This window comes from Lithobates pipiens, unplaced genomic scaffold (genome assembly GCF_037356315.1).
Source record: "Lithobates pipiens isolate NorthernLeopardFrog02 unplaced genomic scaffold, aLitPip1_a1.2 Scaffold_13, whole genome shotgun sequence".
NCBI classification, from domain to species: domain Eukaryota; kingdom Metazoa; phylum Chordata; class Amphibia; order Anura; family Ranidae; genus Lithobates; species Lithobates pipiens.
Window position 1 is genome coordinate 133,074,260 of NW_027507718.1, and position 17,497 is coordinate 133,091,756.

Sequence of the window (17,497 nt, forward strand, 5' to 3'; positions counted from 1 at the left end):
CAAAGCCAAGTCTCGCGGTTTCTCTTTTTTTTTTTTTTTTTTTTTTTTTTTTTTTTTGTAGAGGCAACTGTCAAGTTGTTTTGAGAAGGACAAGCAGAATATTTGTTTGGTATAGGTCAATATCAAAATACCACAGAAAAAAAAAGGAAGAAGTAGGGGCGTATATAATGTAAGGGAACATCTGCATGCTACAATACAACAAAAAACAAAAGCTATGGAAGAGAGTTTTCAAATAGAAAGGTGTAATTATACACATCATGAAGCTTAGGTATGAATTTTATTTCATTAGTCTAGCTTGGACCATTGTAAGTATAATTATATATCATACCTGAGCAGTCCCTGTGGAAATTGTACAGCAATGTAAGAGTCATCTCTATTACAGTGATAGCAGAGCCTTCTGGGTCTTGTGCAGAGCGGCTGCCCTTCTGCATTGTAACTACAAAGGATCACTCACTCGGCAATGTCGCCATTCACAGATCACCATGCATTATAATAATTAGCAGAATACAAGGAGTTTCCCAATTGGATGTGGTGGGGCTGTGTGCGGGGAAGACATCACTCTCCACCTCATCCAATAAGAGAATGTCTTGTATTCTTTAAAGCTAAAAAAAAGTATTATAATACAGCTTACCAATCATTAGATGTGGTGGCTGTATTCGTTCTCTTTTAGTTTTCTCCCTAGTTATCTGGCCAGCAACACACCTCCAGCATTAGACAACTGGAGGAATGAGCACAGTAGACAGCAGCATTGTCACTCTTGGGGGGGGGTAAACGTATTAGATTAAAATATAACAAATTGAAGCCAAAATCCAACTCTGGGATAAAGATTTTGCATGATTAAATAAAAGCTGGTCATTTTAATCACCCCTTCTAGTGTTAAGTGGTTTGTCTCATCCATGTAGACTGATACATTCTGCTGGGGAGTTTGTGGCTTTGAAAGAACATACTTACTAGCTAGATCACCAGATGAAAAAACAGAAGAATGCCTATAAAAACAAAACTCCTAGACCAGTCGTCACTAAATGGCGGCCCGCAGTCCGAACAAGGACCGAGCGACGCTCCTGTCTGGACTGTCAGGCTGCCAGTGTACAGCACCAGATTCCCACTGCACTGTTCCATTCAGCAGTCACTGGTTGCTGGGACCATGGGCATCCTGCAACCAATGGCATTGTGTGTGTGTGTGTGTGTGTGTGTGTGTGCCCCACACAGCTCCGTCTGTCCATTCAGACACAAAACCCAACCTGCCCCCCGAATGGCTAAATGACTTTTGCTGAAGCCAATGGTGCCGTGCTGCTGCGTCTCAGCCAATCAGGAGTGTTGCGGACAGCGTAGACATTCATGGACATCACTGGAGAGAGATGGGGTTGCTACACACAAGTCCCCCCCCCCCCCCCCATCTTAAAAAGGGGTTGTAAACCCTCGTTTTGTTCCCCTTAGTGCATCCTATGCATTAAGGTGAAAACTTCGGTGACTTACCGCATGCCCCCCCCCCCCCTACCGTTTTACTCACCAGAGTCCTGTGATTCTTCCCCTCTGCCTGTTGTCTCAGCTCTCGATTGGATAGATTGATAGTAGCGCAGCCATTCACTCCTACTGTCAATCAAATCCAATGACTCTGGCGCCAGGGGGGCGGGGTTGAGTCTGGCATTCTACGTCTAATGTTGGACTCAGGAGCACGCCCGCAAGGAAACCCCCCGGGAGAGCGCTTCTCCTAGAGGGTTATACGATACAGGGGAGGAGCTACCAGCGCTGCCAGGGGACCCCAGAAGTAAAATATCTGGACCACTCTGTGCAAAACGAACTGCACAGTGGAGGGAAGTATGACATATTTGTTATAAAAAAAAAACCCTGCAAGGCAAAGGGATAATGAGCACGCATACTAGCTCATTATGAAATACTTACCTTAGATTGAAGACCCCGTATTGCAGCCCGATCTACGCCAATGGAGCCGCCATCTTGCCCTCAGCATTTCTTTTGGGTTCGCGGCTCCAGCGCTGAGAGTGGCCAGAGCCGCAATGTCACTCCTATGCATGCACGCAGGAGTCTTCTTCCCGGCAAGGTCTGGCAGCATCTGCCCGACCTTCAGCCGGGCATTCAGAGCGCATACGCTGTCGTCATCAGCGGCTGTATGCAAAGGGAATATCTTCTAAACCATACAGATTTAGGAGATATTCATTTTACCTACAGGCAAGTCTTATTATATGCTTACCTGTAGGTAAAAATGGCAAATTGGGGTATACAACCACTTTAAGAAAAAATACTTCCGCCTTTACTTTGTGCTTTTTTTTTGGCCAATTTGGCTGTTGGGCAAATTAAAGATGCAAAACCTGTTAAAAAAAATAAATAAAGAAGATAAAAAAAAAAAAAAAAAAATACCTGCCTTTCTTTCTGCAGCATCTCCATCGAATTCTATTAAACCAAAAAGCACCATTTTACATTTCGAAAAAAAAAAAAAAGTCCCTGTTGCTTTCCAAAAATGCAGTTGCAAAAAATAAAAAGCATAGATGTGACCGTGTCCCATAGGAAACCATGTTAAATGGATGGACTATAGTGCGCTTTTGCAAAAACGCATAGGTGTGAACCAGGCCTAAACACGATCGGAAAGACTCAGTTGAGGGGCGATTATTAATTTGATCTTAATAGGGCGCACACAGATCACATGACCAAAACAACATGCTTGCCAATTCGGAAATCTACCCAACATCTATGATAACTAAAAAATACATCCCTTTTAGACAAACTTCCTCTGAACAGACCGTGAATAAATACTTCCACATGTTGCAAACAGAAAATAGCACATTATTGTCTACAGTATTACAAAGGAAGTGAATAATGAGGAACTACGGTCACTAAACTGGCTTGTTTACATAGGAGCAAGCATTATTGGGCTCTGAAGAAAGCCAACCTACATCACCAAAAGTACTTCAAAACAGTCCTTTATCAGCTATATTCTACAAGTCATAAACGCACAAAGCAGACACCTTGTTAAATTACAGGCACAGAAAGCCAGCAAGAGAGGGATGCAAGGAGGAACAGGGTGTGTAGGTATACCGAGAGGTGTGGAGGAAGGCTGAGGGGTGCCTATGCCTTGAAGGCAGCCACAGAAACATGACGGCCTATCCCGAGTTTGAAGCCTTGCCAGAGGAGATCAGGGAGGAGAGGTGCTGACAGATCCGGAGGAAACCCATGGCACAGAGAACACAGACTTGTGGTAAGAGTGAAGTGTTACAAAAGTAAATATATAAAATATTGAAAGCGTATGTTTGGTCAAAACTTTTTCCTTTATTTTTGGAGAGAGCGGTAAAGGATTAGACTGCCTGTTGTGTTCCTACTATCCTCCATTAGAAATTCCCCATGCTTAGGGCTCATTTACATTTGCATAAGGTGGCCAAACAAAAAGGAAAAAAAAAACTTCCATTTGAGCTGTATTTTTACCGCCACCCAACCACTCCCCCTTAAGCTCCAAAGGCAGTGGATGGGTTGAACATATGTTACAGCTGCAAGAGTTAAAAACTCCCTGTTGTGTGCAGTACCACCAGCTAAAGGTGATCCATTAAACACAATGAAATGACCCCCTGAGAGAGGAAGCTCCAGCAGCAACGCACAAATAGGAGTCTGATTTGATTGCCGTTTGTGTCCCTGATGTGGCTTCTGCCTCACTTCCTGTCTGAAAACCACCGTAAAGCCTTGTTCACACAGGGTACACTCAATACCGTATGCAGTTTACCTGTACAGGCAGTCCCACTGACATCTATTGGCTGCATGGACAGATCCCTGAGCACAGACGGTGTGGGTTCAGGGGCCTGCAACCATACCAATGTCAAATTGAGATACAGCCACTGTAGCCCAATAGACATCAATGCATCTCATGCAAAGAACACCTGTGTGGGTAAACACTGCAATCCATGCGTTTACGGTATTGTACATCCTGTGTGAACGAGGCCTAAATGGGACAGTATGCCCTGGTCCACACCGAAGCAGCTTTGAATTCACACTACTTCAGCACGATCAATCCAAGTTGAACCTCGAATTTCATTTTTTTTTTTTACAGAAGTCAATGCAATTCACAAGGTAAACCACAAAAAGATTGTGCAGGAACCATTTTGAGTCGCAAAGATATGAACGGTTCCATGGCCAGCAATGGGGTGCAACTTGTCATGTGATTTTGAACTGTCAAATCTCAATGGTGTGAACTAGGGTTCAGAGCCTTTTCACACAGGTGATCCAATCAAGTCTGCCTGTTGGTTTGAGGCAGCCCTGAGCGGAAGCTCCATGTTTTTCTATGGACTGACGGGTGTAAATGGATTTGTGTACCCGCATACCTCCAGGTCCAATCAGGCCAGCAAAATATAATAAATTTGGGGAGGACAACTGCAGCCTCTTTCGCTTAGGAGGATCGGAGGCAGCCAGGTGTAAAACTGACAATTAGTCCCAAGTGGGCCCTGTCCATGTCCGCTCTATGTAAACTGAGTGGGCAAGGCCTGTCATCCATCCTGCTCTGCTCCATTCAGAATGGAAGGGTGCCCATGTGTAAAGTCATGTTCACACTAGGTGCAGCGATTGGTGTTTTCCTATCCCATATGCCCTAACACTGCCTTAAGGTGGGCTATAGATAAATGTAGACATACTGCACTTTTACACACCACAGCTCAACTGAAATCGATGAAATGTCCCCTACATTTAAAAAAAAAAAAAAAAAAAAAAAAAAAAAAGGGGGGGGGGGAAATCAAAACAAAAAGTAAACAGGCCCCTTTCAGATAGGATGGACTCCATCAAGTGGACCTATCATCTGCCTGCTTAGTGGAGAGACCCCCCACACAGCCCACTGTTCTCTATGGGGCGGTCGGTTTGGAAATGGACCTGTTCATTTCCATCCAACAGTCAACCAATCCAGTCGATGGATGGGGATCCACATCGATCTGTTTTTGCGGTCAGATTCAACTCACATCCGCTGCTCCACAGAGAGATATGGATGGTCCAATAGGGCATGGCTGATAAAAACTGACAGGTGGACACAATTGGTCTGTCAGTGTGAAAGGGGCCCAACAGTGCAAGGCACCGTCCCCACACACACAAACACACAACAGGGACCAACCTGCATGCTGGCAGTGTTCTTTGTAGCATACATGACGATCCCAGATTTGTGTGCTGGCGATTGGGGTGGTGCTGTGCATTATAACATAAAGGCACCACCAGCGCACAACAGGGACCATCCCGTAGATGAAAATTTTTTTTTTTTTTTTAAATGTCCTTTAGCATATAGACCAGTCACCCTGATGGGGTGGCACTGAACCTTGTAACAACACAAGGCCCTGCTGGTGCACAACAAGGACCATCCCGCAAGCTGACAGTGTTCTTTGTTGCATACAAGAAATTCTCTGTTGTGCGACGGGGGTGGTGCTGTGCATTATAGCAACATAAGGCACCACCAGCGCACAACAAGGACCATCCACTAGGTTAAAAAAAAAAAAAAAAAAGTGAAAACTGTTCTTTAGCATATAGACTGGTCACCCTGATGGTGGTGGTGCTGTGTAACACCACAAGGCCCCACTGGCACAAAACAGCGACCATCTTGCATGCTGACCATGTTCCTTGTCGCATACAGGACACCCTCTGTTGTGTGCTGGCGATTGGGGTGGCGCTGTGCCTTATAGCAACACAAGGCACCACCAGCGCACAACAGGTACCATCCCATACGTAAAAAGAACGTCCTTTAGCACAGCGTTTCTCAACTCCATTCCTCAAGGCGCACCAGCAGGTCATGTTTTCAGGCTCTCCATTATTGATTTGATCAGTTTCACTGCCTTAGTAATGACCGCAGCCGTTTCCTCTGAGGGAAATCCTGAAAACATGACCTGTTGGGGGCGCCTTGAGAAACACTCTAGAGTAGACCGGTCACTATGCTGGGGGCGGCGCTTTGTAACAACGCAAAGCCCCGCCGGCGCACAACAGCGACCAGCCCACATGGTCAAAGCGCCATTTCGTATAAGGCCACCCCTACACAGAAAATGTCCCAGCATGCAGCAAGTGTGAATGGGGCAAACCCCCCTCAGACCCCAGGGTATACATTTCCCCCCATCCAGCTAAACATTTCCACAATAAAAGTTGTATGTCCCTGGGGGAAGTGACCCACCTCCTACAATGGCCCCCACCATCTCTCCTTGTATATCAATGGAAGTGGGCAATACACAACAACACAGGATGGAGATGGCTCAGGATCTATTCCCCCATATCACCTCCAGACAATGGTCGGCCTCATGTCCCTCCAGCATACACACATCTTCCTCCTGTGGTCACCCCGGTGCTGTGTCCCTCTCCCCTGTCTGTATACAGCACACATACGAGGGATTCTCCCTTCCCCCCTCCTCTCCTCATAGGCCTCTCTGTCTCCCCCACCTCCCCCCCGGATCGCCCCTTCTCACCGGGCCCCGAGGTAGGAGGAGCCGGTGTCCAGTCGGGCCCAGTCTCCCGGTGCTCGGTGCAGCCCCTCCCTCCGGCTCAATCAGCGGCCGCCAGCTCCACGTGGGTCCGGGCTCCTGCAGGCTGCCCCAGCTAACTCCAGCCAATCCCGCTCCGCTCTGCCCCACGTGGGCTCCGGTTGCTTCTCCCTCATTGGCTGCGAGCCGCTGAGCTGCCAATCAAAGTGATAGTGGACTCCTTTAACCCCTGAAAGCCTGGAACTTTAGAGTGTGGCTTCAAGCCTTAACCCCCTCAGTCTCCTCTCCTAGCTCTGTGAGGGCTTTGGGAGGAAACAGTACCGCAAAACAAAAGAATACAACCTTCCTGAGGGCCAGTCTTGTCACCTCTGTGAGGAACATGGACTTATTATGCCATATTCCACCAGGTGCGGTAGGACACGAATTCAACGCGCTCTCAACGCACACCAAAATGCCTTCTTTTATAAAAGGCGCGTTGCCGGTGCGGCAGAGTGCACCAAAATAAGTACGGTGTGCCCTACTTCAGCACAATGAAATCCACCACCTTGTACCAGGCTTTGGTCAATAGAACTTAATATAACATCACTTTATATTTAATATTGTAAAGCGCTGCGCAAACTGTTGGCGCTACATATTTTTAGATTGTAAGCTCTGACGAGCAAGCCCCTCTGATTCCTACTGTATTAAAGTGTATTGTAATTGTAACGCGCTGCGCAAACTATTGGCGCTATATATATCCTATATAGTAATATATTAACCGCTTGCCGACTGTATACTGTACATATTTTTAGATTGTAAGCTCTAACAAGTAAGGGCCTCTGATTCCTACTGTATTAAAGTGTATTGTAATTGCAAAGCGCTGTGCAAATATAAATCCTGTATAATTATTATTATTATTATTATTATTATTATTATAATACAGGGTTTATATAGCGCCAACAGTTTGCGCAGCTCTTTACAACATGAGGGCAGACAGTACAGTTACAATACAAATCAATACAGGAGGGATCATTAGAGCTTACAATCTAGAATAATAAAATACTGGTGGCAAGGCGGCTCTCCTGTGGAAAATCATGTACCTGTACATGATTTTGCACTTCCGGGTCTGAGGCGCGTACACAAACGTGTCACTAAGTGCCGGTTCACACTAGTGCGATGTGAGAACCCTGCGAATCAACTGCGGGTTCCCGCATCGCACCGGACACGCACGGCAGTTCACACTGCCATATGCAAACTGCTGGGGAGTGTCATTATATGTTAACGACACCCCCATTTCAGCTCGCATATGGCACTGCGAACTGACAGTTCGGACATGAATCGGATCGCATATGTGTGAACACACATGCAATCCGATTCTGGTCCAAACAGAAAAAAGGGTCCTGTGCGTGTTTGCACCGAATGCGGTGCGATATCAGCCATACTATCTGTATGGCTGACATTGCACCGCACAGACATCGCATGTAATGCGAACAGCAGTGGTGCTACGAATTACATGCAATATCTGCAATCGCAATAGTGTGAACCGGCACTTAGTGTCCCATTTGTCCACCTCAATGTCGCAGTCCTGCTATAAGTCGCTGATCGCCGCCATTACTAGTAAAAATAAATAAGAGCCCTTTCACACTAAGGTGGTTTTCAGGCGTTTTAGCACTAGAAATAGCCTCTAAATAACGTCCTGAAAACCGCCTCCCATTCATTTCAGTGTGTCTTTTCACACTGGGGCCGTTAGGAAAAATCCCGCAAGCAGCATCTTTGAGGCAGTTTGGGAAAACACCCCTGCCCATTAAAATGAACGGGCAGCGCTTCCAAATCACCTCAAAAGCACAGCAACACAGGCACTTTTAACCCCTTCTTTGGCCGCTAGGTGGATATGTTTCATAGCAGAAAGTAAAAAAATCTTGTTTTTAAAAAAAAAAAAAAAAAAATTTTTTATTTATAGTGCAAAAAATAAAAACCGCAGAGGTGATCAAATACCACCAAAAGAAAACTCAGTTTGGGTACAGCGTCGCACGACCATACAAATGTCAGTTAAAGTAAATGCAGTGCCGTATCGCAAAAGATGACCTGCTCATGACCGGGGGTAAACCTTTTGAAGCCGAAGGGGTTAATAATAAAGTTTTATTAGTAATAATAAAAAAAACAAGGTAAACCTTGTGGTGAGCCACAAACAGCGCGGCTGTCATCCTACAAGCACATCGGCAGCTGCGTTCTTGTGCAGCCGCTGCTATGAATGAGCCCTAATGGTTCGTTCGCTCATTCACACGGGCGGTTAGGTAGTGAAAACAGACGTCTGAGCTTTGCTTTTACCACCCCCCAATTGTGCAACTTGAAAAAAGGGCATGCAACCACTCAGGGCTGTACACATGCCGGCACAAAAATGAAACCCCTCTTCATGCTCGGTAGCCAGTACCTGCACTGAACACAACTCATTCAAGTGAATGGGGCTACCAGCAACCATGTGCCATGCATAAAATTGCGATGCAGTGGACTGGCATTTTTTAGGATTAAACCAGCAAATGAGGAGGCAGCATATTGCTTCCCACAGAGTGGTGGCAAAGGCTGCTGCCCAACTCAACAAGGCCTACAACTTTTTTTTTTCTTCAATAAGCTTTATTGTAAAGGAAACTTTAACAGACTGTTATTACTTATGTGTTTACGCACCTTGCAGTCCGCTTACATGCATTTACACACATTGCGCTGAAAAAAGTAGGGCGCATCCAATTTTTTTTTTTTTTACATTTTAGCAAAAGGATTTTGCAACCTAAAGTAGACATAAACCCCATTATTAACATGTGAATGACATTTCAAAAATGCTTTTAAATCTGTAACGCTCATGAAAATAATATCCGGTGATCCTGTCATAAGGTCCCATTCACATATCACTCAGCGGGAACATGGGTTTCTACGAGCAATTTAAAAAGAGCAATATACACGCGGAAAAGCGTGTTGCACATAGGGCAGTGCATTCACTTGAATGGGCTGCGCTATGCATGTTTGTCACATCACAAAATGTTCAGGGACCGCATTTTGGCTCTGAGCCAGGCACAATTTTACATGCGTGTTTTCCCACAATTCTCACATTTTGCAGCGTGTTTGTGGTGCCGTTCAAGATGCCATTCAGGATGAATGGCACTCAAAAGCACCTTGTGCGTTTTGCCACAATTTAGAAAGAGCGATTGATACGTAGGAAAGCGTGATGCACATAGGGCAGCCCATTCACTTGAATGGGCTGCTCAATGCGTGTTTGTCACGTCAAAAAAAGTTTAGGGGCCAGATTTTGGCCCTGAGCCAGGCACAATTTTACACTCTGTAATTCTCATGTTTGCGCCATGTTTGGGGTGCCATTCAGGAGAAATGGCACTTAAAAGCTCCTTGTGCTGCAATTTGTAATCCTACGCAGTTTTGCGTCAATTCTGCCTGCGATCTCAAATTGCTTGTATGTGAATGGGGCCTAATGGCCCGTACACACGATCCGAAATTCAGACAACAGATTTTCCGTTCTTTTTTTGCATGCTAGTCACATATCAAAAATGTTGAGTTTACTAAAGTTACGAAAATTCTCTTACGACAGAATAAAAAATCTGAAGTGATGTGTATTTCTATTGTATTTTCGGACAACAACTGTACTGAATAAATGAAAACCGTATGATCTTCTATCATACGAGAAACATTTTTGGGCTTGTCCCATGGGATAATATCGGATGAACTGTCGTCTCTCGAAAATCTCTGTACTAACGATCATTTTATCATACGATCGCTGTATTTTTTGTCCGATTTGCGGATCGTGTGTACGGGCCATAGAGTGTGCTTGTTCAGGCACTCCCTGTTAGAGGGTGTCCATGTCTCCCAATTGTTCCTGAGGTTGTCACCTTGTCATATATTCTTCTGAAGGAGACAAGAGGCCTTTTAAAGCACATTACATGTGCATTGTCCACTGTTCTCACCATCAGGAGACCATTTCTGAGAAATATCATCCAGCCATCACCGCATAAACAGGATGCAGTAGTAAATGGGATGCAGGAGATCAGCAGCTCTGAGATGCCACCAAGGATGAAAAAAGACGAAAGCAGTTAGCTAAAAAAAAATCATAAAAAATGATTTTATGATTTACAGCATATTAGCAAACTAAATGTCATTAAGTCATCCCCCGTTCACACCTGAATGTCTTGTCAAGCAATTACCAAAGCATGACAACACTCAAGATGAATAATCCCATTATTCTCAATGGGCCTGTTCACACCTGAGCGTTGTGTTATTTGTCGCCTTTCACGTGAAGCTTGAAAAAGTGCATGAGTTTCTTTGAAGCAGAAATGTGGGTTTTGGCTCCAAAGGTTTTCATGGGAGTGCCTGAAAAATGTTAAAAGTCTATGGGACCAAAGGTACGTATATATGCTCCTGTATTACAAGTCATGTGCACAGATGTGCAAATTAAAATACTGTATAATGCTGAAAACTTTATTAATGGCATGGTAATATTTGATGTGCTCATACACTGAAGGGATGTGACTAGGGGGACATAAACAAAGGCAACCTGACCTGGACCAAGAAAGGCAAGACCTTAGAGCGGTCAGGACTCCTTCTATCGCTTCATCAATTTCCTAGAAGAAATATTAGAAAATACTGTATACATCTCATCACAAGAAGAAACTATTGATATATCTGTAACTTAAAGTGGTTGTAAACCCTTCTATATACCCATTGAAGTGACTAGCCTCAGATAATACACAGAGATGAAACAAATTCTCTGTTATAAGTTCTACCTGTTTATCTGCGGTCTTCTCTTTTTTACATCCACTCAAAGTGCAGAATTCTTAAAGCTTGTCTGAGTTGTTAGAAAACAGAGGGCAGAGAGCTGAAATTGCACTCTGCACAGCTCAGTGTGGAGAGCTCTGAGAGCTGATTGGAAGGTACACACTCCCCTCCACGCAGCACATAGAAACAGAGCTGAGGGTGTCAATTAGCCTCCCCGTCACCTTTTTTTCTCTTGGTGTCAGAAGTGATTTTTGCTGATAGCAGAGGAATAAAGCAGCAGACAGAGATGATGCATAGTGCTCTAAATTGAAACAAATTCACATTATAGAGGTATATACTTTGTTTATGTAGCGGCGGCTCCTGAAGAGCACGCGCTATGCAGTTTTCAAAGTTAAAGTTATGCCTGAACTGCAGTTTGGTTTGGGTACAATTGTCTAAATTTAGACTTCAGCATCAGTCTGACTGGACTGTGAGATGTTCAGCCTGGCCACAGGGAGCACTGTCTCTTCTAGCAGGCATGGAACTATGGTCTGGTTAGGTGCTTAAGTTACTCTCTCTTGGAGCCCACCCAGTGGGAGTGGCACTCTCGCTGTGCTTTCTGGGAGAGGGTATTTAAGATATAGACATCACGTGGTTCGGGGTTTCTGGTCCAGAATGATGTATTGACTTCATGGTCATGGTCCTCCTGACCAGCCTCCATGAAGGCTATGGCCTGGGGTGTGGATCCACCCAATCTTGGTGTCTCGGGCTGGCTAGCCTGAGGCAAGGAAACTAAAGGAGGATTCTGAGGTGGTTGGGTGCCGTCTCCGGTTTGGGAGAGACCCAGTGACTTCAAGCTTTCCAGGGGAGGACTCTTCAAAAGAAGACCACGTACGGGTTGGTTTCTTAGTAAGAGCCTGGAAAGGCTGAAGTGCCCAAGAGAATCCGGTCTCATGGATATCACCAAGCTGGCTGAAAGATCCAGGTATCCTAAGCCCCTGTACACACGGTAGGAGATTCTGCCAACCAAATCCATCGGATTTTGTCCGTCAGATTTAGTCTGACGGATTGTGTCCGAAACTGTTGCATACACACGGTCGGACTAAGTTGTCGAAAAATCCGATCTTTCAGAACATGATGACGTAATTTCGTTACGATGGGACTACATTCAGGCTAGTAACCAATAGCTTTGATGTAGGAATTTGATCTGAGCATGCGTGGCACTTGGTCCGATCAAAATTCGCTACACATGATCGGAGTATGTCCGATCGAACCAGTTGGTCGGGAAATATTTCCAACATGTTGGAAAATTGGGTCCGACGGATATTCGGATGGAATCAGTCCCATGCATACCACACACAGTCGGATTATCCGACGGCATGGTCCGATAGGACACATTCCGACAGATTCTCCGACCGTGTGTACAAGGCTTAAGAGTGTTCTCAAGTTTAGTTTCCCTACGTGTTCCAATGACGCGGGAGGCGGGGCCGGATGATACAGTGAGCAGCTATAGCTGCCGGCTGTATCACGGGAGCGCGCCCGCAAGCACTTCTAACCATGCGAGGGAGCTCGCATGAACGTGAGAAGTCCTTGCGAGGGGAAAGCCGAGACAGCCGCTGAGGGACCCCAGAAGACCAGGTTCAGGGCCACTCTGTGCAAAAGACCAGGTTCAGGGCCACTCTGTGCAAAACGAGCTGCACAGTGGAGGTAAGTATGACGTGTTTGTTATTTAAAACAAAAAATACCTTTACAATCCCTTTAAGGTATCCAGGAGTGGCACAATAAATATGGCCTAATTTTGTCCATACACTTTATAATCTGATATTACAATCTGTTTAGATTATCAAAACTAGTAATATGAGGACACGTCTAAACGATATATTTAATTTGTTTCAAAACAGGCAGGCCCTTGTACTGCATACTTGATGGTAGCTTTAATAGTGGCCATAGACACTGTGATAAATATTTGATTGAAATTGGTTAAAAAAAAATGATATGTTCGATAGTGGATTTCAACTGATAGGTGGAAGATCCGATCTTAATTTATCAATCATATCTCTGTTTCCACGATGTGATCTCATAAACCATTTAATCAAAATGCAGTCTGATTCATAAACAAAGCATCTCGGTGCTGCTGATTGATCGTTATTACAAACCTTTGGCGATCGACTCAGTTTGATCAAATCCAATCTAAATCGAGTGTAAATCATTGGTTTAAATTCAAAAGCAGGACACCACAAGTTCTATGTGCTTGTGTGGGTTTCACGCTGGTAAGGTAATTGGTTCCTGTATGTGTGTGTATGATGTATGATGTATGATAGGGGCCATGGATTGTAAGCTCCTTGAGGACTGATATGAATGTACAATATGTAATACACTTTGCAAATTGTCAGTGCTATATAACTAAATGTAATAAATATATAAAATTAATTCATTGATCAGATGTGAATTTATGCCTATTTAATTGATTACTGATTTGATCGTTTTGCCCGAATTGCACATGGATCAGATATTACAATCAAAGTATGTATGGTCACTATATAGGGGATTTTACATTCAGATTATATAGTGTATAGTCCTTAAGGTTCTCTCTTCTGCCTCCTCCCTTATTATTATTATATTATTATACAGGATTTATATAGCGCCAACAGTTTGCGCAGCACTTTACTCCCTCTTACACAATTAAAAAAAAAAGTAAATACGGTTTTTAAATTAAATTTGTGTCTTTATCCTCACCTAGGTGAGGGTGATATATCTATACCCCTCATATTGCATACATGCTGCAGATGTGTTTGGGAGCCCCACAGTGTTTCTGCACATCTTCTAGATTGTAAGCTCTAACGAGCAGGGCCCTCTGATCCCACCTGTATTGATTTGTATTGTAAGTGTACTGTCTGTCCCCATATTGTAAAGCGCTGCGCAAACTGTTGGCACTATATAAATCCTGTATAATAATAGTAATAATAGTGTGCAAGATCCAGTGAACTGGCTCCAGGGAAGTGTGACGTTTATGGGATCTTGCACATGCACTAATGATGCACATGCAAACATGCGACAGGGCTATGCCAGGTCCCATAGACCTGGCAAAGGCCCACCATGGCATGTCTGTGCATGCATCAGGTCTCAATTTCAGGAAGACTGCACCAGAAAAGTGCAGTGTAGGGGGAACTTTGTCTGCAAGCATGACAATGCTGGACTCAGTGGATTAGTAAATACGGACTAGGGACAAGTATTTGAAATATGCAGTTTTATTTTTGATAGTAAGGGTGGCATTCCTTTTTATGGTGGCTATACACGCTTCTATTTTATTATCTGATCCACGTGTGATGCGATGAAAACGATCAAATGGGCAAACAATCGAAATGGGCATAGTTTACCTTGCAATTGATTTAGACTCGATTGACATCAGATTTAATCAAACCGAATCGATCGCCTGGGACAGAAATCATTGATCACGTTGCACTGACCGGCAGCACCGAGATGCTATGTTTGTGAATTTATTTGTATTTTGATCAAATCGTTTAGGAGATTGCATGGTGGAAAAAACAAAGATACAGTTGATAATTTACAAATATACCTTCTATTGTTCAAAATCCACTTCAATGCGTGGGTCATATTCATCTATTAGGTTGTAGACTATAGATTCATTACTCCAATTGGGGGGGGGGGGGGGGGGGTGATCGATTGGAAAAGAAGTTGACCATTTATTAAATGCATGTATGGACATCATAAGGCAGACAGAGTGATTGGATAGAAATGAATAAGGTCATCAGTGGTTCTCAGAAGATCACCAATATATAATACACTCCAGTAATATTGTTTCCAGTATTCAGACGATATGAACTGGTTGTTTTCCTGGGAAGAAGTACTACTATGGGGGATCTCCTAATATTTCCAAGATGTACGGTGGATGAGAAAGATGTGGTGGCACAATGGTACCATCATGAGGAGGACAATGATGATGATGATGCTACATCTCCTGTATCCAAACCTGACAAGTCGGACTCCCCATGTCTCCTCTGGAGACTGCTAACAGGAGAGAGAAGGGGAGGCTTTTTTTTCCTGCACTCCCCCTAATCCTTTATATCTCTCCCCCCTCCTCCTCTTCATCCATCTTCTCCTGAATCTGCTCAGCCCCCCTCCTCTCACATACCTTCTTGTTTGCATGGAATGCTCATGGGGATGGGGGGTTAACCCTGAAGAAGGATAAACAAGATTAATACAATAGAGGACCTCCCTCCAATCCCTCTCCTTATTCAAGCCACCATCTCCCTCCTCCCTTCCCTTTTTGCCCCCCTTTTCCTTCCTTTTTCTCTTCCCTTTTGTTTCCTTTTTCTTGGCCTCTGCCCCCCTCCTCCTCCTCTTTATAACAAGGTCCCTCTAATTACATCCTAAGGGTGCCTGCACTGTTAACCCTTTCTTCTAGTCGCTGCCTGCCTGCCATTAGATCAATCTGCATTTTATTATGTTGCCAGGCTTTTTTTTTTTTTTTTTAATGCCATTTTAGAATGCTTCCTTTATGAAAATCTGCCATACCATAATGTTTAGGTTGAGCTACATTAAAGTTGGTCCTTTGATAATGATATGTGGAAAATTATAAGTAACCATAATTTGGAAAAATACACTAACACGCTGAGGACAAAAAAATAAAATGAAAAAAAATAAATAAAGAGTTGCTTACCACATGTACCCATAAATCATCCATTTTCTTTTATAATTGTTCTCTTCCAATAAGAATAATAAATCTATAGTGATAAGCCACACACACGGGTTAGTAGATTTCGGGATGTGATCGTAACTTAAATTATCAATAAGTTATCAATAATAATAAGTTATCAATACGTTATCAATAATAATAAGTTATCAATACGTTAATAATAATAATAATAATAAGTTATCAATACGTTATCAATAATAATAATAATAATAATAATAACAAGTTATCAATACAGCTCTGTTTCCATCATGTAAACTCATAATCTGGAAAAAGTGTAATTAAAAAAATGTAATTTAATGTTAAATGGTACCTACATCCTAACTTGTATAAAGAGTAAATATTGGACTGAGGCTATCATGGACTTTCATGGTACCGTACAAAGGCTTGACATACACAAGATAAGTATAAGATTTTTTGTTTATTTTAGGAAGAATTATTGATTCAACCACTTCAGCCCCGGAAGGATTTACCCCCTTAGACCCCTTTCCCACTGAGGCACTTTTCAGGCGCTTTTACGCAAAAAAAAAAAAAAAAAAAGCGCCTGAAAAGCTCACAGAAAACAATTTCAATTAAAATCAATGAATGCTTTCACACTGGGGCAGTGCGCTGGCAGGGTGGTAAAAAAACGCCCCTCTCCCTTGAAATGAATGAAAAGCTCTTCAAAAGCGCTGTGTTCATGCCTCATACACAAGACCGTTTTTCTGTCAGAATAAACTCTGGCGGTTTTTCCGATGGAGTTCCGCTGAAACTGACTTGCCTACACACAATCACACCAAAATTTGATCGTTTAAAACGTGGTGACGTACAACACGTACGACAGGACTAGAAAAAGGAAGTTGAATAGCCAGTAGCCAATAGCTGCCCTTGCGTCGTTTTAAAATAGGAATCGGTTCTGTCGGAAAGATTTAAAACGTGTTCTATTTCTAGGCCTGTCAGAATTTTCGAAAAAAAAAAGTCAGCTGAAGCCCACACACGATCAAAATATCTGATGAAATTATTACATCTGACTTTCTCTGCTGGAAAGTCCGACCGTGTGTACACGGCTTCAGTGTCAGTTTAGAAGCGCCTAAGTGTGAAAGGGGCCTTAATGACAGGCCTTTTTTTGCGATATGGCACTGCGTCACTTTAACTGACAATTGCATGGTCGTGTGATGTTGTACCCAAACAAAATTGATTTCCCTTTTCCCCACAAATAGAGCTTTCTTTTGGTAGTATTTAATCACCTCTGCAGTTTTTATTTTGTACATTATAAACAAAAAAATAGCAACAATTTTGAAAAAAAACAAAACAAAATGTTTTACTTTCTGCTATAAAACATGTAAAAACAAATTTATTTATCAATTTAGGCCAATTTGTTTTCTGCTACATATTTTTGGTAAAAAAGAATCCCAATAAGCGTATATGGATTGGTTTGTGCAAAAGTTACTGTGTCTACAAAATCAGGGATAGAATTATGGCATTCTTATTGTTTATTTATTTTTTACTAGTAATGGTGGCGACCAGTGATTTATAGTGGGACTGCGACATTGTGGCAGACAGATCGGACACCTAACCGTAATTTTTGATACTTTTTTGGGAATCAGTGAGATTACTATAGTAATCAGTGCTGAAA

The 17,497-nt window shown here is 43.2% G+C and overlaps 1 protein-coding gene across 10 annotated transcripts in view; it reads right to left on the minus strand.

Annotated features, from left to right (window-relative positions):
- Positions 1–6,585, minus strand: part of LOC143974338 (transducin-like enhancer protein 1) — an 85,231-nt gene extending 78,646 nt beyond the window's left edge. For 6 of the 10 annotated variants that reach the window (XM_077475598.1, XM_077475601.1, XM_077475603.1 and 3 more), the window contains exon 1: positions 6,423–6,585. The gene's annotated coding sequence lies outside the window, so the exon portion shown is untranslated. Of the gene's footprint in view, positions 1–6,133; positions 6,373–6,422 lie in introns of those variants that run through there. The other 4 variants (XM_077475599.1, XM_077475594.1, XM_077475600.1 and 1 more) reach the window with 2 other exon arrangements.
- Between the last annotated feature and the right edge of the window lie 10,912 nt (positions 6,586–17,497).